Here is a 25,440-nt window from a genome sequence, read left to right as displayed (position 1 = left end):
TAAGCCCTTGGTGGAGCCTCTGCTCTCTCTCTCTCTCTCTCTCTTAGCTCTCACTCTCTTAGTCTTTGCTGAGTTGCAGCGAGGTCAAGTCCTAGGTGTGTGTCTGGAGTCCAGAGGAGACCTAAAGTCAGTCAAGCAGCCATGGATTCTCAAATCCATTGCCCCACAGGTCAAGTCAAAACCTGGTAAGCTACAGAAGGGGTAAAGTCAGTAATAGTCTGTAATAGTCAAGTCAGTCCAAGACATCCTGTCTCAAGTCAGCATGGCCTGCATCCATTGTACAAGTCCACTATAAGTCCCAGCAAGCCCTAAGGTCTCTGAAGTCTCTGGTCACGTAGCCAAGCTGTATAGACTGTTACATCTGTCTGATTCAATAAAGATGCCACTGTTCCGTAACTTGGCATTGGAGTCATTATTTGCCCCCGTGCCTAGCCCAGGATCCAGCGGCCTACCTTCGGGTGGTGAAGTTGTTAAACTACGCCCTGGCATCACGAACACAAGGGGATAATGCCATCTGCCCCTAGGGTAATTCCATCTGCCCTCATCACACCATCACCACAACTTTTGGCATCCTACGAACAGGATACAGGTGTGCGCCTTATGCCTAAACTGTGTCTGAACTGTTTCCAGTATTGCAGAGTAAAATTTGCATGCCTATGCGAACAAAGTTTGCACCAGAAAGTGTACGGGACTTTGTCAGTGAAAAGTGTTTAATCCGAGGCGCTTGTGAAATAGAGGGGGAGGAGAAGAAAAGACTTATCTGCCATTGTGAACTGTCCTAGAACTGTACTGACCATGTGTAAAATCAGGTCCGAAGCTATGCTACATGACAAACTGTGTCTGTACCTGCAAGGGTTAAAGAAGTGCCAGAGAAGCACACAAAAATGTCCCCTGCTGGTCTGTGTCCCTCCCCTGGGAGTGGAAACCATGTTGCTCTATCGATGCCGATGTGGAACTGTAAAGATCTGCCCCTTGCCGGGGGAGCGGAAGTCAGCACTGCACCGCTGACGCACTTCCAGCCGACGGCCGTTTTCCCGAAGCCCTGCATTAAAGAAGCAGCGCCGATGGATCCTCTCAGTTTGCTGGAAGTCTGCAAGTGGAGCAACATGGTGGAACAGGCAAGCATGAGGTTGGAGGGACCCAAGATGCCTGGAAAGTTGCCGCTGCGCAAATGTTTCAGGAGCTGGCAGATCGTCTACAAGGTATCTCCATCAGGGCCGAAGAGGCCTGCTATCAAGTCCCACTGCCCGAGGACAATGGAGACTGGCCAGCAACCCCGGAAGTGAATGCCGGCCTCTTCCTGAGGATCATCGCCGGTGAGGCTGTCCCCTCACCACCGGATCTGTAAATCCTGGGCCGAAATCCATACAGGGGAGTCAAAAGTGAGTACACCATCTGAGGCTGTTTTTTCTACCCCTCCTTCTACCCCTAGCCCAGTGCAAACCACCCAGGTCCAGAAGTCTGTAGTATGCCCCCGGTCTCCTCCGTTTCCCCAGTGGCTATTTGGCGATGAGCCAGGACTGATCCAGTACATGAGAGAGCACCTTCTTCCCCTGCCAGGAAAGCCTCATCCCCCAGTTCTGACAGCCCAGTCCGAGAGGGCTAGGAGAGAAGCCCAGGTGGCCAAAATTGTAGAGGGCACAAAGAATGAAAGAATATGGGCCGAAGCTGCTGCCATATGAGGTGCGACAGGCGCAGCAACAAGAGACCAAAACATTAGAGGCCCTGTGCATCAGAAAATTGGAACATCACCGAGAGGGAGAGCCACTCCTGGAACACAACAGAGCCACGGTTGTAAAATTTGACAAAGTGCGGGGGTTTGGCACCCTAATGGACTGTCGTCATGGTGGGACCATCATGGTTAATCGTCGAGAAGTGCAGAGAGACTATCTTCCCCCACCACTGCATTCTCTAGAGAGCGGGGAGATTGTGGAGTATACTCCTGTACAAAGTATGAGAGGAGAGTGGGCGGCTGCGGTGACCCGTCTGAAAAATCCAACGCAGATTTCATTTACCTACTTCCCATCGGACGACTTGGACGCAGATCCCTTTGATTTGCCTCCACCTAAAGTTAGAGGCACCATCCAAGAGGAAGAGGTCTACTCCCCCGAGGCACCTGTCATGGCACCAGAGTTTCTGCATGAGTCTTCTACAGATGTGCCCAAGCCTACTCCTGTTGTCAAGGAGGTTTGGCCTGATCAGCAGGCACCAACTAAAGTGCCTTGGCCTACTCCTGTAGAGGAGGTTTGGCTGGCCCAACAGGCACCAATGTCTATTCCCCCAGTGGCGCAAGCTGCTGCCGTACACATGGTGGTCACCATCAGCCCCACCATTACTGAGTCTACCTTATCCCAGGTAAACTGGAACACCTGAGTGAGTCCGGGATGGCAAATACCCAGGCTGAAGAGTCTACGTGTACCCACTTTGCTAATAATAATAGTCATGAGACTAACTTTGTGTGTGAAGTATTCTTGTTGTTTTCACGTTTCAGCAACGTTTAAGAAAAAGTGCCTGGTGGACTCACCAAGAACTCCTGTAAACATTTGCGTAAGTGTAAGCGCCCGGCTTCTAGCAGTGATCCTTTACTGAGAACTCTAAACGTACCAGAATTGTAGAGCGGTAATAGAAAAAATATATATATGCTGTCAGAGTAATATATTTCTGTTTACATTTTTGCACAGGTGAATGCAAATGCTGTTGTACTATGTTGTTTAAGGTGTGTTGTTATGAAGTGTATATAACGTGTACCTACAAGAATGTCTGAGATGTTTCTTTGTGTCTATGGCAATTTATATAGGAGGTATCCTGACTAGGTCAGGAGAAGCGTATCCACTACCTCACTGCCAGGACAGTTACCAGCAAGGTACCAAGAGTGATAGTACCTTTGTATATCTAGTCAGTCTAGCATAGACAATACTAATGTCATGTACATAGTGTTTTGTGTATAAACTAGTCAATTGTCATGTCTAGTCAGGACTGTAGCTAAAATGTATATTATCCAGTCTATACATAGTCAGAAACGTGTAAATATCTAACCATTTTTCCTGTCCTCGTGTACAGGGTGCTCTACTGGCCAGAGGGTTCCCCTGAAACAAAAGTAAAACTCGTGTAGTGACAGAGTTGTCATATAAAGGTAATCTTGTAAAATTGTCTAAAAATGTGTATAGTGCTCTGGGGAGAAGTAGCAGCTTAGGCATTCGGGAAGAAAGCCTCCGGCAGCCCGATCCACATTAAATGTGTTGTATATGCAACTACAAGACTTACAAATCTCCCATGTTCATAATCCCAGTTCTTGATACCCAAAACAAAGGAGCATGTAAGGACATTAACAACTAATGCCACATAATCTCGTTCCCAGTTATTTGTTATTCCTTACTCAGACCTGTGAAGGACATTCTGAATTAATGCCCCAGGAACTGGTATCATCACTAGGCCCCAGTGGCCACTTTCTGTCATCTGCCCTCCCAGACTGGGCGCCGAGGATGGCTGTTAAGAGGGGGAGTTTGTGGTGGCTCAGTACAGGAGTTGCAACCCTGTACCCTTGCTGCCCTGTCAGGCAGCCTTCCTACAGTGTTCCCTGGGCCCCTTGCACCTCTTCTCCTTGTGCAGTTATCTTTATTCTGTGTATTGTATATAAAAGTGTTATGCCTTTAAGAACAGTTGACATGTGATTAACCTGTTGTCATGTGATTGTAACCCAGTGAGGTATCAGTGACCATGTGACCTAAGGGTCACCTATGGGACCCCTCCAGAGTTTCCTCCATATAAGCCCTGGGTGGAGCCTATATATACTCCATTACTATAATATTACATATAATCATTTTATTTTTCTATCACGTCACATGTCATATATTTTTTCACTATTATATTAATTTTATCTCATTTTATTTCATTTTTCACATTATTCATTATTGCACTATTATTTCTGGACATTGGGGGGAGATTTATCAAAACCTGTGCAGACGAAGAGTGGTGCAGTTGCCCATAGCAACCAATCAGATCACTTCTTTCATTTTTCACCGGCCTCTTAAAAAATGAAAGAAGCGATCTGATTGGTTGCTATGGGCAACTGCACCACTCTTCCTCTGCACAGGTTTTGATAAATCTCCCCCATTGTGTATACACTATAATATGAATTTATCTTATCTATTTATTTCAACAATACTGATTTGGTCATGTCCCTATTGATTTATATTATTTATTCTTTTATACTATTATGTACAATTTTCTTGTATATACCCTATAAAATGTATTTATTTATCTATTTATTATTATTTTTTGTTCCTTGCCCAGAATATTTTATTATTAATCTTATCATGTAATGATTGTTTGTGGCCACTAGATATCTCCCACTTCTTTCATGCCCGAGCACTGTGTTCTATGACAGCAGTCCCCGCTCTGCGCAGCACCTAGCTTCCCGGCGCCGTGTATTTACACAGTGTGGTCACATGACTTGATCATGCGACAGCTGTGTGAACTGATGACCCGGAAGCTGTGCATCGCGGGAGTGGAGAACCGCGCACAGATCTCGGGACACCGGTGAGCACTGTTACTAATCAGGTTGTGCTCATCCTATTGGCCCTGTATACATACTTAAAGGGGTATTCCAGGCCAAAACTTTTTTATATATATCAACTGGCTCCGGAAAGTTAAACAGATTTGTAAATTACTTCTATTAAAAAATCTTAATCCTTCCAATAGTTATTAGCTTCTGATGTTGAGTTGCTGTTTTCTGTCTAACTGCTCTCTGATGACTCACGTCCCGGGAGCTGTCCAGCTCCTATGGGGATATTCTCCCATCATGCGCAGAAAACTTCAGAAGCTAATAACTATTGGAAGGATTAAGATTTTTTAATAGAAGTAATTTACAAATCTGTTTAACTTTCCGGAGCCAGTTGATATATAAAAAAAAGTTTTTGCCTGGAATACCCCTTTAAACCCTGTGTAATCGGGATGCCTACACCCCCGAATGAAGGTCGCAGGACCGAAACACGTGTTGGGGTGACGGCATCCGGGGACTCCTGACTCTCTACTATTGCTGCTGTGGTCTGTATTGCTGCTATATTTGTGTATCATGCATTGTCCGTAAACGTAGTTATTGTTTTTGCACTTTACTCAATTCTATACTGGTCTGACTTTCAGTTAACCCATTAGTGACTCTGCATACTGTTTGTTATCACACATACTGCTATCAGATCCATATAGCATTATTGTTGCCTAGTACAACATTATAGTCCCAGGTATGCCGCCTTTTTTCTGGTGTCCATTTCCTCCTTTTTAATGAGATTTTATATGTATGTTGTATTTTCAATAAAGACATTGTCATTGTTATACTTTCTTGAGTAGCTCCAGTTCTTTTTGGAGTATATTCACACATAAACAGGTACATTACATTTTTTAAGCTTATTGTGTAGTGCCAGCGGTAGCTCATTCATGTACCAGAATTAAATGTTCTGTAATCTCTGAATGGTGAACTGCCAGGTAAAAAACGCGGCTGGAATAAAAGGTACCCAGAAGAGTTCTAAGAGACTATTGCTTTTAAAAGAGGAACTAATTGGACTGGAACAATAAAATGTATTTGCTCATGTGGCAAGCCTTAATGGCATTTCTTCTGTTTATTGTCACAGGTAATGGATGCAAAAGATAATGTTGCTTGCGGTTTCTCTGTATCTTTCTTCCCACCCCACTGCTCTGGCAACAATGTCCACAGAACACAGGAACTTCTGAGAAGATGAAGCGGCTGAATTCAGCTAACCTGCTTCGCTTGACTGTGCTGCTCCTCAATTATCTCTGGAAAGGTATCTGTGCATTTCACTCCTCTCTGTTCTGAAACATTGTCACTATTTGACTACACAAGATGCCAATTCTGTTGTTATGAGGTCTGCCTTACTAGCCCCATGTATTTGATCCCAGACTTAATGCATAGTTATTCCAGAATAATGCTTATTCCACCTCCTTTATTCAGCTTCCCAGTCAGGCATCAGAGTGCTCTTATAGCGAGAACTATTATTTCACCTGCCTTCATACTTTCCTGCAACAAGAGGTGACAGGGACATAATGGGTCTAATAATAATTAATTTCAATGTAGTTGAAAAATATGATTTCAGTGTTTTGTATAATTTATGACCCTACAGTGGATCTAGGCAGATACCAGAAAAGGGACACTCATTGCTGTCTGCATTTTGCCTATATATATATATATATATATATATATATATATATATATATATATTTATATATATATGTGGTAGCGGGGTGTATGAGGGCAGATGTTGTTACCCTAGGGGCAGATGGCATTAACCCCTTGTAATCGTGACGCCAGGGCATGGTTTAGCCTAAAACCACCCGAAGGTATACCGCTGGATCCTGGGCTACGTACAGGGGAAATAATGACTCCAGCGCCGAGTTACGGACTACGGTAGCTCTACTGAGGGTAGACAGATGGAGACGTCTATACAGTTCAGCCAGAGCCCAAGGAGGTGACCAGTGATGTAGAGACCTTTAGGGCTTGCTGGGACTTGTAGTAGGACTGGACAATTGATTGCAGACCACTCTGACTTGACAGATGACAGGGACTGACCTGACTTGACTAATGAAGCTGTGACTTTAGCTTACTTGACTTGATGGTGGCTGCAGGACTTGACTTTGAGGTCTCCAATACTCTGGACACACACACTAGACGACTGCACTGGACTTCAGCTTAGCAGAAGAGAGAGGCTAGCTCCACCCAAGGCTTATATGGGGGAATAGGAGCCCATAGGTCACTCTTGGGATCACCTGGTCACTGGTACCTCCTGGGTAACAATCACATGGCATATCACATGGTATAACTCTTAAAGGGGTACTCCCGTGGAAAACATTTATTTATTTATTTTTAATTCAACTGGTGCCAGAAAGTTAAACAGATTTGTAAATTACTTCTATTAAAAATCTTAATCCTTCCAATACATTTTATGGGCTCTACAGAGGAAATGCTTTTCTTTTTGGATTTCTCTGACGTCATGACCACAGTGTTCTCTGCTGACCTCTGCTGTCCAGAGCACCATATGTTTGCTATGGGGATTTTCTCTGCTCTGGACAGTTCCAAAAAGGGGCATAACACTTGAGTTATAAAAGTGTTATAACACTTTACATTGTAAAACATATTTACAAAGGGGAAACAAGTGCAGGGGCCCTTGGGGACTCTGAAGGAGGCTGCCTGACAGGACAGCAGGAGAACTGGGTAACACCTTCCATACTGGGCCACCACAAACTCCCTCTCTTAATTAAAATCATCCTCGACACCCAGTCCTGGAGGGTGGAGGACTAAAGTGGCAAATGAGGCTTAGTGACAGTTCCTGGGGCATTTATGCACAATGTCCTTCTCAGGTCTGGATTATGAGATATGGATGAGTCCATGTGACATGGTGAATGTCCATACATGCTCTTTAACCCCTTAAGGACGCAGGGTTTTTCAGTTTTTGCACTTTCGTTTTTTCCTCCTTACCTTTTAAAAATCATAACCCTTTCAATTTTCCACATAAAAAATCCATATTATGGCTTATTTTTTTGTGTCACCAATTCTACTTTGCAGTGACATAGTCATTAGTCATTTTACCCAAAGATTCACAGTGAAACGGGAAAAAAAAAAGTCATTGTGCGACAAAATGGAAGAAAAAACACCATTTTGTAACTTTTGGGGGCTTCCGTTTCTACGCAGTGCATATTTCGGTAAAAATGATACCTTATCATTATTCTGTAGGTCCATATGGTTAAAATGATACCCTACTTATATAGGTTTGATTTTGTCGTACTTCTGGAAAAAAATCATAACTACATGCAGGAAAATGTATACGTTTAAAAATGTCATCTTCTGACCCCTATAACTTTTTTATTTTTCCGTGTATGGGATGGTATGAGGACTCATTTTTTGCACCGTGATCTGAAGTTTTTATCGGTACCATTTTTGTTTTGATCGGACTTTTTGATCACTTTTTATTCATTTTTTAAAAGTGACCAAAAATAAGCTTTTTGGGACTTTGGAATTTTTTGGCGCGTACGCCATTGACCGTGCGGTTTAATTAATTATATATTTTTATAGTTCGGACATTTACGCACGCAGTGATACCACATATGTTTATTTTTATTTACACTGTTTTATTTTTTTATATGGGAAAAGGGGGGTGATTCAAACTTTTATTAGGGAAGGGGTTAAATGATCTTTATTAACACTTTTTTCCCTTTTTTTTTTTAGCAGTGTTATAGGTCCCATAGGGACCTATAACACTGCAAACACTTTTCTCTCATGCTGATCACTGGAGTGTATTAACACGTCTGTGATCAGTGTTATTGGCGCTTGACTGCTCCTGCCTGGATCTCAGGCACGGAGCAGTCATTCGTCGAACGGACACTGAGGAGGCAGGTAAGGGCCTTCCCGGTGTCCTGTAAGCTGTTCGGCGGTCCCGAACAGCCAGGTTACAGCCGGGTTACTTTCACTTTCACTTCAGATGCGGCGGTCAGCTTTGATCGCCGCGTCTGAAGGGTTAATACAGGGCATCACCGCGATCGGTGATGTCCTGTATTAGCCGCAGGTCCCAGCTGTTGATAGCCGCCGGGACCGACCCGATATGACGCGGGGACACCGCGTGACCCCGCGGCATATTGCGGGAGTCGGGGGGAGGACGTAAATATACGTCCTTCGTCGTTAAGGGGTTAAACATTTGGGGTTAATTTGACTTTGTAACTGCTTTCTGAAGACACTCAAGACAACAATATACATATCAATATACATAGATTCACGGATTGGGCTTTCGGAGGCTATCTACCCAATGCCTTGGCTGTTGGGGCCCCTCAGTTCTCAACTCTTCTCCCCAGAACTCAATATACGTTGTTACACTATACAACAGTGTTACCTTTACATTTAGCAATCCTGGCGCTCTACGTGCATTATCTAGATATCAGGTGAACCTTCTGGCCAGTAGAGTACCCTGTACACGTGGACAGAAGAGAAAACATTAGACACATAACTGTATATATTTAGAACTTGTGGACTGGGACAACAAATAATGTTACAGTCCTATCTTAACTATTTGCATTTGTGTGGACTACTTTTACCATATGTGAACTGACTATGTGTGGTACATAACTTTACATTGTGAGATCTTTGTACCTGGCGGGAATTTGTCATGGCGGTGAGGTAGTGGCTACGCTTCTCCTGACTGGGTCAGGATACCTCCCATATAGATCGCCATGAATAAACAACACTATACTCTTAGACATTCCTGTACAAACAGATTATACGCATTTTATTACAGCACACCATAACCATTATAGTACACCAATATAAGTATTTACTTGTGCAAAGGTAATGAGAAACATATATTACTCTAACGGTATATGCATATTTTCATTGTACCGCTCCACAGTCCTGGTACAGAGTTGTGGATAGAAGCCGGGCACGTACACTTACGCAATTGGTTACAAATAAACTTCTTGACAATTTCGTCAGGCACTTTTCTTAAACGTTGCAAAACCTGTGGAGAACAAAAGTACTTCATAAAGAAAGTTAATGATATATATATCAGAATTATCATGGGTAGACTTCCCTAACTTAGGAACTTGCCATCCCAGCCTCGCCGGTCGGACTGCATCCGAGGCTGGGACATGTAATGGGGTCCACGGGACTGTGTTTCCCCTCTAATGCACTCACTCGGGTGTTCCAGTTCATCCGGGACAACGTGGACTCTGTAATGGTGGGGCTGACGGTGACCACCATTTGCACTTCAGCAGCTTGCGCCACTGGGGGGAAAACAGTTGGTGCCCGCTGGTTTGGCCAAACCTTGTCGACCACAGGAGCAAGCCTGGGCATATTCACAGACAACTGTGGTAGATACATTGGTGTCAGGACAGGCACTTTGGGCATGTAGACCTCCTCCTCCTGGATGGTACCTCTGACTTTAGGCAGCAGCAACCCAAAGTGATCGGCGTCCCAGTCGTCCAATGGGAAGTAAGCAAACAGAATCTGGGTTGGATTCTTTGGACGGATCACCGCAGCCACCCATTTTCCTCTCAAGCTCAGTACAGGAGTATACTCCATGATCTCCCCGCTCTCTAGAGAATGCACGGACTGGGTAAGATGGTCTCTGCATTGCCCGATGATTGACCAGGATGGTCCCTCCATGACGATAGTCCATGAGGGTGCCAAACCCCCGCACTTTGTCGAATTTCCCCACCGTAACATGGCGGCGTTCCAGGGGTGGCTCTCCCTCTCAGGAATGTTCCATTTTTCTGATGTACAGAGGCTTTAATGCTTTGGTGTCCTGTTTCTGCGCCTGTAGCATCTCATATGGCAGCAGCTTCGGCCCATATCTCTCTACTCTCTGTGCCCTCAGTCCCTCTACGATCTCAGCCACCTGAGCCTCTCTTCTGGCCCTCTCGGACTGGGCCGGAGGGACTGGGGGATGGGTAATGGTGGTGACTGGGGACGGGTGACAGACTTCTGGGGGTTTGCTCTGGGCTAGAAGGAGGGGTAGAGAACGTGGCCTCAGCCGGGGTATTCACTTCTGACTCCTCGGGGTGAATTTCAACCCAGGTCCCCCAGGTCCGGTGGTGAGGGACAGCCTCACCAGCGATGATGCACTAGAAGATGCTGGCGTTCCCTCCTCCGGGGTTGGTGGCCAGTCTCCATCATCCTCGGGCAGAGGAACATGGTAGCAGGCCTCTTAGGCCCCGATGGAGATGCGCTGTAGACGATCTGCCAGCTCCTGAAAGATTTGCGCCGCGGCCACTTTCCGGGCCTCCAGCGCCATCTTGGGACTTCTTGCCTGTTCCGCCATGCTGCTCCTCGTACTGCACATCTTTAACCCTTGCAGGTACAGGCAATACTTGGCCATAGTTGGCCATGTAACAGTTTCTGATCTGATCTGGCACAGGCAACAAACTTTTCTTCATCTCCCCCTTTATTTCACAATCGCCTCGGGTAAAACACATTTCATAGACAAAGTCCCGTACACTTTTTGGCGCAGACCTAAATCGCATCGGCATGCGGTTTTTGTAGACAATATTGGACACAGTTCAATAAGGCGAACACCCGCATCCTGTTGTGATGCCAAAAGTTGTGGTGGCGGGGTGTGTGGTGCAGGGCAGATCTTGTTATCCTAGGGGCAGAGGGCATTAACCCCTTGTATTCATGACGCCAAGGTGTGGTTTAGCCTAAAACCACCCAAAGGTATACCACTGGATCCTGGGCTAGGCACGGGGGTAATAAAGACTCTGACGCCAAGTTTTGGACAACGGTAGCTTTACTGAGGGTAGACAGATGGTAAAGTCTACACAGATCAGCCAGGGCCCAAGGAGGTGACCAGTGATGCAGAGACCTTAAGGGCTTGCTGGGACTTGTAGTAGGACTGGACAATTGAATGCAGACCACTCTGACTTGACAGATGACAGAGACTGACTTGACTTGACTCATGAAGCTGTGACTTTAGCTTACTTGACTTGATGGTGGCTGCAGGACTTGACTTTGAGGTTTCTAACACTCTGGACACACACACTAGGCACGACTGCACTGGACCTCAGCTTAGCAGCAGATCAGAGCTCATAGAGAGAGAAGCTAGCTCCAGCCAGGGCTAATATGGGGGAGACTAGCAAGGAGCCCATAGGTCACTCTTGGGATCACCTAGTCACTACTACCCCCTGGGTAATAATCACATGACATATCACATGGTATAACTCTTAAAGCAACATTACATTTTATAACATTTTAGATGGTAAAACATATTTACAATGCGGAAACAAGTGCAGGGGGCCTTGGGGACACTGAAGGAGGCTGCCTGACAGGAAAGCAGGAGCACGGGGTAACACCTCCCGTACTGGGCTACCACATGTGTATATGACTATTAGCAGTAAGTGCTTTGAGGTGATGAGAATTATTACTGAATTTGTCATGCCCTTCATGATATTTAATTGGGTAAATGTATGCCAGACTTATGTATACCCTGTTGGTAAACTTGGCACATTCCAGAAGCAGGACACATACTGTGTGTTTGCTTATTTATTTATTTAATAACAGGCCTCTGCCAACTAATGTTTTTCCCATAGATAATGAAGGGTGGGCTGTTCATTAGCAAGGCATAAGCATGTGCAGAACTGCTAACTGATGATACAATACTTTGGACAGAATTATCTGAAAATTACCCAAGAATACGTTAAGTAATGAAGAATATTTCTCTGATACACACTTGTGTTAATTGGGTATTGATAGCCATAGCAGCTACAGCAGGTCCTGAGGGTCAATATGAGCTCTTTACTGTGTAGATGTTGAGAGGGATATTATGCAAGGATAATCCTGACAACAGTAAACACAGATAATAAATAGAGACTGGAGTCTGTGCAAGCAAGGAAAGTCTCTAATCAGATCAACAACTGTTAGTAGCTGGAGGAAGGTGTGTCACCTAAAGGTTTGAGGCAATCTCTGAGTTGGAAGCAATGCAGGTAGGGCTGGTTCAAAGATTTTTGCCACCCTAGGCAAAAGCTAATTTTGCCACCGTCTTGACTCAGCCCATTAGCCCAACCTTTGACATGCCCCATGCTGGCTGAGCGAGTGGTTAGGATGCCGGTTGTAATGTTCTTGCGGCAGGCAGAGCGGTGCCAACACCCCCCCCCCATCAAGAAAGTGCTCTAGGCAGCTGCCTATTTGGCCTACAGACAGAGCCGGCCCTGATTATAGGGGTGCTCTTTCTCTTGATCTCACTCTTTTGAAGCACATTAGGTGACCAGGTGGACCAAGCTTTACTAACAGGCTCACATACTTGTTGAAGAAGAGACTACATTCTCCACTATGAATTCCGTGCTTTGGCTGTTTGCAGTCATCTTTGAAGAGTGAGGCACACTTGAGCCTAGTTCCATCCTCAAGGAACTTTGTCAGACTTGAACAGTGACTTAGTACTTCTCGTCTATACTGGCACTGTTCCAGAGTTTGTGACAGGTTCTGGCATTAAAGAGTACCTATCATGAACTCATCTTTCCCAGTTGCCCCCCCCCCCCCCCCCTGTCCTTGACTCCAACTGACTCTAATCCTACCCTTTTTTTTTTTTTTTAAATCTAAAGCCCCTTTTATTACTTTTACTAGTGTCTACTTTCTTGCTCACTTACCTGCTATCTGTGGCCCGGCAGGTGTGACGTCAGCTGCTCTCTTGCTGAGCTAGAGCTGCGGCCTGTGGGCAGATGTCAGCACCATAGCAGAGCAGAGACCCCGCAGCATCAGGAAAGCAGAAATCATCTCCGCTCAGATCCCTGACAGGCTCCCCATGATGAGAGCGGCGTCAAGCAAATTGTAATTTGTAAGCAGGAGGGGGGGGGGGTGGCGGTGCGGCGATGTCAGGTGTGCAGCATTGTAGGTGTAGCATTGCGGCCGCAATTTTTAGGATGCATCCTGCCGTCCAGAGCACACAAGTTCTCTTTTGTGCATAAAAACTACTATATACTAGTATCTTGTATTCTTGTACTATATAAAAACTACTATATACTAGTATCTTGTATTCATCTAAAAGCTATTCAAAGACATTGGATAAAAGTTGGTTGATCCTGATCATTCTGGCAGGATCAGCCAACCATCTAATGTGTATTGGGCCTCCTGACTCAGTAGATGTTGGGGGAAAAAAGGATCAGGTATGTTGTATTTCAATATGTCCTATCATTTTGTTCTTAGGAAGACTAGCTGCATATTTAGAATACATGAATGCTTTAAGTTTACAAGTGGATGTGTTGATCAGGAGTGTTAGTAGCCAGTAAAACCAGCTGCTACCTGAAATTTCTGATTTTGCTATGTAATGTCCCAGTATGGGATGTTGCCATACTGTACTTCTGCCCTGTCAGGCAAAATCCCTGTGTGCCCTTGGGGCCCTCCTGCAGCAAACCCTATACATAGTATTTACAGGTTATGTGTAGTTATGCATTAGAAGTGTAATATACTTTTATACCTCCCATGTGACCTATGGGCTTCTTGCACAGCCCCCTATATAATATGGGGAGGGGCTGTAATCTCTCTCTTTCCATGCTCTTGAGTTCCTGCTGAGGTCCAGTGCATTCAAGTGGTCCAGTGCCTGTGTCCAGTCATTGGAGGCCTCAAGTCTAAATTACTGCAGCCACCATCTCAAGTCAAGTCAAGTCATCTATATTCACCGTGGCCTACATTATAGTCTGTCAAGTCACTGCAAGCCCCAGCAAGCCTGCGAGGTCTCCCTGTGTCACTGGCCACCTTTCTGGGATATTGGCTGAACTGCATAGACTCTACCATCTGTCTTACCTCAGTAAAGCTGCCATTACCCTTAACCTGGCCATGGACTCTTTATTACGCCTGCCTAACCTAGGATTAGTGGTACTTCCCTAGGGTGGTTATATATGAAAACCACGCCCTGGCGTCTTGACAAGAAGGGGTTAATACCACCTACCCCTGGGGCCATAACATTGATCCCCTTACATCTCACATCATACCCCGTGGCACACCACAGCTATGGTACCCTTGAAATGCTAGTTATGCTCCTGTACATAAATGAGACCTCTCCAATGAACTTCTTTGAGAAGACCACCTCTGATCGATGCTAAACTCCCTTACATCCTATTTATATTTTCCTTCTTTGAGAAGACCACCTCTGATCGATGCTAAACTCCCTTACATCCTATTTATATTTTCCTTCTTTGAGAAGACCACCTCTGATCGATGCTAAACTCCCTTACATCCTATTTATATTTTCCTTCTTTGAAAATATCAAACCTGTGGAAGACCATCTGAGGTTGAAAGGGTCACATTATCCTTTATAACTTCTCCCATTGACATGTCCCACCGTACTACTAGGGTGACACACTGTAACAAACCTCTTCCTCGTGTTATCTCCTTACTTCTGGGATGATACACTGTGACAAACCCCCTCCTCATGTAATCTCCTTACTACTGGGGTGGCACACTGTAACAAACCTCCTCCTCATGTAATCTTTTTAGTACTGGGGTGACACACTGTAACAAACCTCCTCCTCATGTAATCTCCTTATTACTGTGGTGACACACTGTAACAAACCTCCTCCTCATGTAATCTCCTTACTACTGGGCTGACACACTGTAACAAACTTCCTCCTCATATAATCTCTTTACTACTGGAGTGACACACTGTAACAAACCTCCTGATGTAATCACCTTAATACTTGGGTGACAGTTTTGTGGCTGTAAAGACCTGGAGATATAACAGAACGGCACCCCCATCGAGATGGCGCTCTAGGTGGCTGCCTATTTTGCATATAGGTGGAGCCGGCCCTGCCCACTTTCTACATAGATTGTGTAATCTTGTAAAACTGCTCTTTTAAATGATAGGGAGTAAGGAATGATAAGTAAAATTACTTTTTTTTATTAGATGCCGTTGTAAGTAAAAATCACTACAATAACATTCACAAGAGCAGATCAAGAACCTGACTAAGACATCAAAAACATGACTATGCAAATTCCTGATGATTTTAGTCTTGGGGAAGATAGGAAACATTTTGGAGGCTAAACCATAAGACAGAATAGAGCACAACAAAGAAAATGTGTCTGGCCCACGCAGCAGCTATCAGAACACAAGTAGGAACCTGTCTAATTATATTACAACCTCTTCTGCTCTCATTTAACACACCAGATAGTTCTGGTAACATGGCAGTCACATGTAAAAACTAAAAAAAAAGACTCAGATGGTGTGTCCAATAATGGCGCTCATAAGTTCTGTTTTGCTGGGTTTTATTATAGTCACAGAAACTGTCTCAGTGGTTGGACCCCCCATGATCTGACACTGCAGATTGGGGATCCATTTTTTAGATTAGTTGACTAGTCCTTTAATAAAACTTCTAAAGTTTTACAAGAAAACCTCTGTAGGTGCTCCCCTCTGTAATTTTCCCTTTTGGACAGTATTACCCTTGCACGTGACCCTTACAACTATGACATAAACAGGTACTATCACACAAACTATGACCTGACAACATTTTTCTCTTTGTCTATATTTCATGAAGATTAATGGGCACGTTGGTTGTTTTTAACCATTGCATTCTTGCCTGGAAGCTAGCTGTACAGCTGTCTCCTTTGTGCAGAATTCATGAACCATCTTCCCCACCTGCTGATAACACGTTCACCTCTACTGCCTCCTATCAATAATTAAATACATATACAAGTGGATGCTTTGTACACTATGCCAAGAGACTGGTTATTCTAGAAATAGTGGACATATGGCGAGCTAACGTGTGATAAAATCTATTTAGACACAACACCCCCCACACTTCAGCCAGTCATACTCAGGGTCGGTTTCTAGTTTACAGGTCCTTATTCCGCAAAGCTCCATCTAATTATTATGACTATAATTGTACTATGTGCTTACATGTAGCAATTTTTCATTAAAATGCAAGTGATACCTTAATAGCATTGATTGGGGTTTAACAATGGGGGGGCATTCATATCAGATTAATTGTGAATACAATGGCAGTCATTATTGCCAACTGAAAGTAGTCACTAAATGTCATTTACTGGAGCAATTATCTCCGGATGGGATCCAAATGAGTCTGATCGTTCTATAATAGTTGACATGTAAGCCCTCCTTAGGGATGGTGAATATTGACAAACCCTTAAAGAGCGTTTCGGAAATTTTTGTAGTGGTTACTAAAGAATATAAATGCATTAGTCATACTTATTGTGTTTATTATATCTCTTTAGAAATGACACTGGGAATCTGCAGGTATTTTATATTCAGTTTAAAATTGAGCAGATCATTTTCCAGGCTGCCCCATGCAGTTTTGGTTTGCCAGTCACATTCATTTAAAGCTGATGAGAAAAATGCCCTGCTCTTGATCTCAAATTAGCTTAAATCTAATACTCCAGATGAACAGAGCAGCGATTGTGATATTCATGAATCTGTCTCCGAGCACGGTTCAGGCATGGCATTTTATGCATGCTCAAGCAGAGTGAGATTCTGCTACTGATCTTGGGCATAAAATGCTTATTATTGGGCCACACTTTCCCATAGCATGGCAAACTGCTATGAGCAAATTGGAAAGGTAGATTAAGAGCCCCCATGTTATATAAATTTCATGCATACTACTGACCACAGTATCTAAGACGTAAATGGTAAGGATCAGGGTTATCTCTGATCCCAGCAGTTACAGCTACAGCCAGGCTTTTGTGTTGTGTGACATTCTGCACTAAGTAGCCCACAGAAATAACATACATGTTTGAGAAAAGTCTTAAAGGAGTACTTTGGCCCTAGAGATCTTATACCCTATCCGGAGGATAGAGGATAAGATATCTGATCACGGGGGTTCTGCCAATGGGGACCCCCGCAATCCACCTGCTGGCCTGGAGTTCTTCTAGAGCGTCAGGCACAGTGTCGGAGGCTCGAAACATTACGGCCACGCCCTCTCTATGCAAGTCTATGGGAGGGAGCGTGACGGCCAGTCATCCGGCACAGAGCGAAGTTTTCTCCATGCACCGGATGTCTGGGGTGCCGCAGCCGAGATCCCCCGCAATCAGACTTCTTATCCCCTATCCTTTGGATGGGGGAAAAGATGTCTAGGGGCGGAGTACCCCTTTAACCCCTTAATGGCCACTGACATAAATGTACGTCCTGGTGTGGCAGTACCTCGCGTAATACACGGCAGGTTCCAGCTGCTAGCAGCAGCCGAGGACCTGCCGGTAATGGCCGACATCCACGATTGCGCGAATGTCCGCCATTAACCCCTCAGATGCTGTGATCAGTACACACGTTATCTGTGGCAATGCGCCACAAAATAGACGATTGGATTGCCTGCAGCGCTGCTGCGGGGATCCGATCATCTGTAATGGCGGACGGAGGTCCCCTCACCTGCCTCCATCTGTCTTCTGGCATCTCCTGCTCTGGTCTGAGATCGAGCAGACCAGAGCAGAAGATCACCGATAATACTGATCAGTGCTATGCCCTACTGAACAGTATTAGAAATCAAATGATTGCTATATATAGTCCCCTATGGGGACATAAAAAGTGTAAAAAAAATAATAATTTGAAAAGTGTAAAAATAAAAAGTTAAAAAAAATGTTAAAAATCCCCTCCCCCAATAAAAATGAAAATTTTCAGTTTTTCCCATTTTACCCCAAAAAAGCATAAAAAATGTTTTTTATAAATTTATTTGGTATCGCCACATGCGTAAATGTCCGAATGTGTGTTAATGATCCCGTATGTGAACGGCGTAAACGTTAAAAATAAAAAAAAAGTACAAAAATGCTGCTTTTTTGTCACATTTTATACTAAAAAAAGTATAAAAATTATCTAAAAGTTTTATATATGCAAATGTGGTATCCATAAAAAGGACAGATGATGGCCCAAAAAATGAGCCCGCATACTGCCCTCTATACGGAAAAATGGAAAAGTTATAGGTGGTCAAAATAGGGTGATTTTAGATTACTGATTTTGTACAATAAGTTTTAGTTTTTAGAAGCGGTACAAAAGTATCCAGCCATGGGTATCAAATTAATCGTATTGACCCTCAGAATAAAGAACACATTTGTACCGTAAAGTGTACAGTGTGAAAACAAAACCCTCCAAAATGTGCAAAAATTTGGTTTTCATTTAAATTTCCTCCCTAAAAAAAAATTTTTGGGCTCCGCCATACATTTTATGGTAAAATGAGAGGTTTCATTACAAAGTACAATTGGTCACACAATTGGTCTGTAGATGGAAATATAAAAGAGTTTTCGATTTTAGAAGGCGAGGAGGAAAAAACAAAACTGCAAAAATAAAATTGGCCTGGTCCTTAAGGTTAAAATGGGCTTGGTCCTTAAGAGGTTAAATAAAAGATGCTTGAAAAAAACAAGACTCTTCCTAGAGCTGGCTGCCCCACCAAACTAAGTAATCGGGCAGAAAGGTCTCTCTGGCTGAGCTCCAAATAATGTCAACCAACACTGCAGCACCTCACCAATATGGGTTATATTGCAGAGTGACCAAAAAGAAGTCTCTTCTCAATAAAAAAAAAGTATGAAAGCCCATCTGAAGATCTGTGGGGGGGGGGGGGGGGGACAACTGTCACATGGTGAGAAACAACATTCTTTGGTCTCATTAAGTTTTTAGGCTCAATTCTAAGCATCACAGCTTATCACCTGCCCAATACCATCCCTATAGTGAAGCATGGTGGTAGCGGTATCAGGCTGTGGGGGGGGGGGGGGGGGGGGGTTTTCATCAGCTGATCTAAATGGTCTTATCCCTGCTGTAATGTAGCACTTTATATGTGGTGTTGTTGGCTCTGCATTTGCACCTTATTGGTCTATTGGGATGTCTTACTTGTATGCATTATATTGCACCACCTCTATTTATTGATATTATGCAGTGGATTGTATACCAATAGACCAATGTTTTATATTCCTATTCATACTTATTTGATGTGCTTTAAGGAAATGTGTTTAATTTAATAAAATGAATTCTATATATTTAGTTCCATGTGTCTATTTTCAGTTGTTTCGAGCAAGGTATTTGCACATAGGAGAAAAAAATTACCCTAAGCAAACACCTTAGAAAACAAAGGAGTGGCTTAGGGACAACGTATCTTTAAGTGGCCAATCCAGAGGACTGACTTGAACCCAATCGATAATCTCTGTAAAGACCTGAAAATGGCTTCCATCAACAACAGAGCTTGGGGGAATCTACAGAGAGAAATACCAAAATCCTGGAGTGCAAACCTTGTGGCATTATGCCCAAAAAATCTAGAGGCTGTAATCATGGACAAAGGGGCTTTAACTGCAAGTACAGAGTCTGAATACTTATGTCATGTCTTATACTAAGTGCAGAATAATGGGAAAAGACTGGATTTATTTTGTTTTAGCACAAGGCTGTAACATACCAAAATGTAAAAAAGTGAAAGGGTCTGAAGACTTTTTAAATGCATTGTAACTGTATTATTGGATAAAGTAATATAAGCAAACGTCCCAATGTTCAGTTTCGGATCCCTAAATTAGCTTTTGGGGACCATGTTAGTAAAATACAAGCACCAAATGTTCTCAGAACACTTATCATACTTCTCCACTGAAAAGTCTCCACTAAATGCTATCTCTACAATTAGTATAATAAGTTCTGACCTTTACTAAAGGTTAGATCAATGAAAGAAGACCAATATAATGATTAAGAGACGTGACTGAGTACAATTGAGTAATAACCAATCTTCATCTGTTTTATAGCTTCGACTGTGAATGTGCGCACATGTGAGGGTTATCAGGGACAGGGTGATGTGTATCACTCAGGCTTCCACTGTCCACGATTAAGTGACTCTCAAGAACATATGTACTGCTGCTGGCCAGGAAATGGCTCCTTGAAATTCTGCTGTAAGCAAGAAGAATTCGAATCTGTGATGAAAGTAAACCTGTCAGAGAACCTTGCCACATATATTTATAGGTATGTCTCTAATACAACTATTATATTTTGTGGTGATTGTAAAGTATATAGTATACCATAAATAGATATACATCAATGCACATAGTTCAGTTATTTGAATAGCAATAAATATGTAAGATATTAATTTCATTTAAATATCCGATATGTAATATTAAAGGTATCCTGACACATTCTCTGTGGGAGCAGCACCTCTCCAGCCAGCTTCTGATCGCGGGGGTCCTGCCACACCAGAATGCTGGAGGCTCGTGACGTCACAGCCGTGCCCCGCTTGTGACGTCACAGGCAAGCCATCATGGCCGTGACGCCCCTTCCCACATCACATGTGGGGCGTTACCGTGACGTCATAAGCCTCCGCACTGCATCGCCAGTCATCCGGCATGGAGCAAAGTTCGCCCCATGAAGCGGATGTCTGGGGGACCGCAGCAGAGATCGCAGGGGTCCCCAGCGGTGGACCCCTGTGATCAGACATTTTATCCCCTGTCCTTTGGATAGGGAAAAGATGTCTAGGGGCAGAGTACCCCTTTAAGTCAGTGCAGACTTGGGAATAAGACAATAAAACCAAAGTCACATTATAAAGCCTTGTTAGGAAAGAAATAGAATCTAAGAAACAGATCATTTTATGTAAAAATACAAAGAATTATTGTTGCTATTTTTAAATACCGTGGCCTTGCTCAAACGACTGTGTACAGCCCCTGTCAGCCGTACCATTAGATGTTATACAAGACAGAACTCAACGGATGCCATTGTGAGTTAATGTGGTCTGTCAGATGCCCATGCTTATCTGTTGTATAATCCAGCAAAGTGGGGATTTTGTTGCAAACCAAACCCACAAGGCAAATGTTTACATAGTAATAGAGTCCTTGCACTGTGTAAGTATAGAAGAACTTTGGACAGTCATATTTGCACTTGAGATGAATTGGTTTTCTTCTTATTCTTAGGAGCCCTCTTCCTCTGCTTGGCATTGGCTTCTATGGACTGTTGATCCTTTCCTTGATGATTGTAGATTTCATCTACTACTACAGACTCAATAAAACAGCGTTCTACAACATGCTGAGTCACACGTGGATTGGGAGGCATCTAATCCTGCCTATTTTCCAGAAAAAGCTAGAAGATGGCATTCAGCAAAGGAACAAAGGTGTAACAGCATGTATGACAGCAGATGCCAGACATGATGAGCACAGACCTTTAGAAGGCAATGTGTGAGAATCCTGCGGGGGTGGATTCACAATGGACTGCTGATAAACATTACTTACCATAGACAATGGATAGATTTATGACAATCAGAGGCTTTACGAAGACGTTTCCTTTTACTCTGTAATAGCATTACACTGAAAGGTTGCTTTGGACAATCTACGACTTTCATTCTATGATACTGAATGCATACACCTTTCATATGAATGTAGAGACTGGAGAATGAATGACAGGAGAATCTAGTATAATTGCCCTAAGAATCTACCACAAATGTGTTTAGCCAACAGCACTAGGCTGCCAAGCATTCTAGAGGCCTCCCGTGTACACAGTACTAAAGCAATGTATGTTAGTGCAGAGAAATTGTATAATTGATATTTTTGATTCAGATTTACTTATGAATTTCATTCTCCATACAGCACATTGTAACAAACTGAACTCACTGAGCTAACGTAGCTGTAAAAAGCTATCATGAACCAAATGGTTTTACAATGGCTATAGACTAATAATCGCTATAGAACAGATGCTTCCTGTCACAGCTATCTTTTTGTCCCTTTTTTTTCTTGATAAATATAAATATACTGCTTTAAAGACCTTCTTGTCGTTGGACAAATGCTGCTTTTTAGAAGGGCCCATAGACAATAATTAAATCGCAAAGTGTACCTCTACTAGAACCCCTACCACCCCCTACCCAGCAGTGTGTAATGCTAGAAAGTGCGGGTCCTCCAAAGAAAGAGAAAGCTCTTTGTAACCACTCAATCATTCTGGCCTAAAGATGAGGCTCCTATTTAGGACCCCCCAGCTATTAACTCAGAATTCCTTAACAGAGTGTGTAGAAATAATGCTCTAAATTGGAGAACCACAATGACCTAGATTTACTAAAACTGTGAAAAATCTTAGACCGTGCAAATTTAGTAGGACAGACTTAACCCTGGTTACGGTCTGGGTGTATGAAGTGTGTTAACAAGCTTTCAGCAGCCGGGACTTACATCGATCAGTGTGATCAGTATGTTGGTCATTAACCCATCAGATGCCACAAAGTCAATTGCGGCATCTAAAAACGGTAAAATACTGATGCCAGTCCGTTAGGGGGGCCAATTGGGACCTCTGCAGTGCGATTGCCGGGTCCCTGGCTAATACCTTTATACTTGGCCGTGTACAGGACCGCAGCCCCTGGTAGATGTATGTGATCACTCAAAGTAACATCACTTAGTGCTTGCCTTTTACTTTTTACTGAAATATATTGGTAGGTTATCACAGTTTATTAAAACAGCACAATATAAATATGTCAAGAAAAAAATAAAAACTAATAGGTCAATTAATAACAATGATTCTATTGATATCCCCAAAAGGTTGTTGGGCTGAACAATCTCCATGTTGTTACAATATTACATGAATTTGTTTACAGGGCTATCTTACTAATGACAATCGCTAGGACATGCCATCACTGTTCACATACAAATGTTGTGACTCAAAGTGGTAGCGGCACTAGACAAGTGCTGTGCACCTGATGGCTTTTTTCATAAGCCATATAGTCAGAAAATGATGTCCGTCATTTTCTTAAGGTGCTACTATATAAGTCCAGCAAATGCATAGTGATGGCATATTCTAGTGGGATAACCCCTTTAAAGAGGTACTCCACTAGAAAACATTTTCTTTTAAATCAACAGCTGCTAGAAAGTTAAACAGATTTAAATATTACTTCTATTAAAAAATCCCAATCCTTCCAGTACTTCTCAACTGCTGTATAATACACAGGAAGTTCTTTTCTTTTTGAATTTCCTTTCTGCCACAACTTCCTTTCTGACCACAACTGCTTTCATTTATAAATAGTTGCTGCCATTAGAAATAATATGACAGAGAAAAATTTTGTCATCAAACTAACTAAATCAAGATGGCTATTATGAGGTTTTTCAGTGTGGGTAATAATGTCCTTCCATCGTATTGTTTTAAAGGAATTATTGGCATCCTATCCGAAAAAATTATCGCATTGTACAATCATTGGCAATAAAAGGCAGGTCAGATCTTTTGAAAGGAACAAGGCCATGCATGAGTGTTCTGGTCTTTTATTTCACTAATGGATCGCTGTTCTAAAGAAGGTGACATAGAGCGGTGACATGTATTGTTGTGTATAGACAATGCATAAAATGATTATTATTATTGTTGAGTTTATTCCAAACATTTTAAAAAGTGGACTTAGAATTTGCATAATTTTTTTTTCTACTAGCTAGCTAATGTACCCTGTGGTCTCTTAAAATATTGAGATGACCAAAATAAGTTCTCATAAAATATCTGAAAGCGTTCTGTGCAGCCATTTTCTATCACTAAGATATGACAGGGAATCTGGCAGGTCTACTGATTGGATAGGGTATAAAAGCAAACTGTACCTTTCCTGAAGCTAATGGTAGTTTCCAAATTTTCAGACAGGTGTCAAGGAGGCAGTGCCAAGCTGCTCAAGTACCACAGCCTATGAAGGAAAACTGTCACTAAACTCCCCCCACACTAACCAGAGATACTAGGTGGTAGTGCGTGGGATGCTGATTAATATGCTGCCTACCATGCCCGGATCAGTCCAGCCGTTTGCCCGTTATCTTTATCATTCTTGATATGCAAATGAGCTGCTAACTGGCACGGGCAGGGTTACATGCCTACATCTGGCACTGTGACATCAGTGCCGCTCATACGCAGCACCGACCGGCTTATGAATATCCCCTTCCTCCGCCTCTCCCTCTCCTCCACACTCTGTACAGGACTCCACTGCGCATGTACCGCTTACTGTGTACACCTGTGGAGTCCTGCACAGAGCAGGGAGGAGAGGGGCGGAGGGAGGGGATGAATATACATAAGCCGGGCGGTGCTGCGGACGAGCAGCGTTGATGTCAGAGTGCCAGAAGGAGCCTTGTAACCACGCCCATGCCAGTTAGCAGCTCATTTGCATATCCAGAAGAATCAAGATAATGGGCGAATGGAGGGGCGGATGAGGGCATGATAGGCAGCATATGGATCAGCGTTCCCCGCACTACCAGCCATTACCTCTGCTCAGTGCGGGGGGTGTTTAGTGACAGTTTTCCTTTAATACCTCCTTGCTTGCCCTAATGGCCCAGTCCCCACTTGATTTTAGTACAAGCCCTGTACATCTTTGACTGATGTACAGAGCACCGTACACCAATAGTTGAGGAGCTGGGAGATGAGGGTGAGTGAGGCGAGCCAGGAAGTGGCACATGAGCAGCTCAGACATGTTTCCTTGAAACACTTGGCAGATAAATAAAAAGGTGTTTCTAAAGGTTTAAGCCTATGGGGAAAAAGAAGTGCTCATCTAAAGCACCGCAGCTCTTATAGAGGGACATGTAATTTCTTTTCTACACAATGTCATGTTCTCATGGAAGTCAACAGCAGTTCTGAGACTGCGCCATCTACGACGTGGTAAACAATGTTTTTAGTTGTCAAAAACAGTGTTTCATTTGAATGTGTGGATGTACCCAATCGTAAGCTCATACTTTTTTGTTCTGTTTTAGTTCTGTAGAGAAAAATCTTCAGCAGTCATTTCATAACCACCACAAGCAGGTGAAAGATGACCTCCATATATAGATAAAGCTATGTTCACTCAATGTAAAATGAAAAGCAAAACATGCCCATAAAATTTAATAAAATACGGCCATATGTTTAAACTAATTTTGTGCTTTAAAATTAAGGAACAGTAGATGCCACTTTTATGTAGACTTTAATTGTGCACATTAATAGATTAAAAATACTGATGTATTATATTTCAATTTTATGGATGGATTTTGGTATTCTTTTTACAATGTGTGAACATAGCCTAACATAGGATCTACCATATATAAAAGGGTGA

General features: G+C 43.1%; 1 pseudogene; it reads left to right on the top strand.

Annotated features, from left to right (window-relative positions):
• The window catches only part of LOC130366898 (protein shisa-like-1a), a 33,757-nt pseudogene extending 9,812 nt beyond the window's left edge, over window positions 1–23,945 (top strand).
• Window positions 23,946–25,440: the final 1,495 nt, after the last annotated feature.

The sequence above is a fragment of the Hyla sarda genome, chromosome 4 (genome assembly GCF_029499605.1).
Source record: "Hyla sarda isolate aHylSar1 chromosome 4, aHylSar1.hap1, whole genome shotgun sequence".
NCBI lineage: Eukaryota > Metazoa > Chordata > Amphibia > Anura > Hylidae > Hyla > Hyla sarda.
The sequence above is the reverse complement of the archived record's forward strand: the minus strand, read 5'-3'. Positions and strand labels throughout refer to the sequence as shown.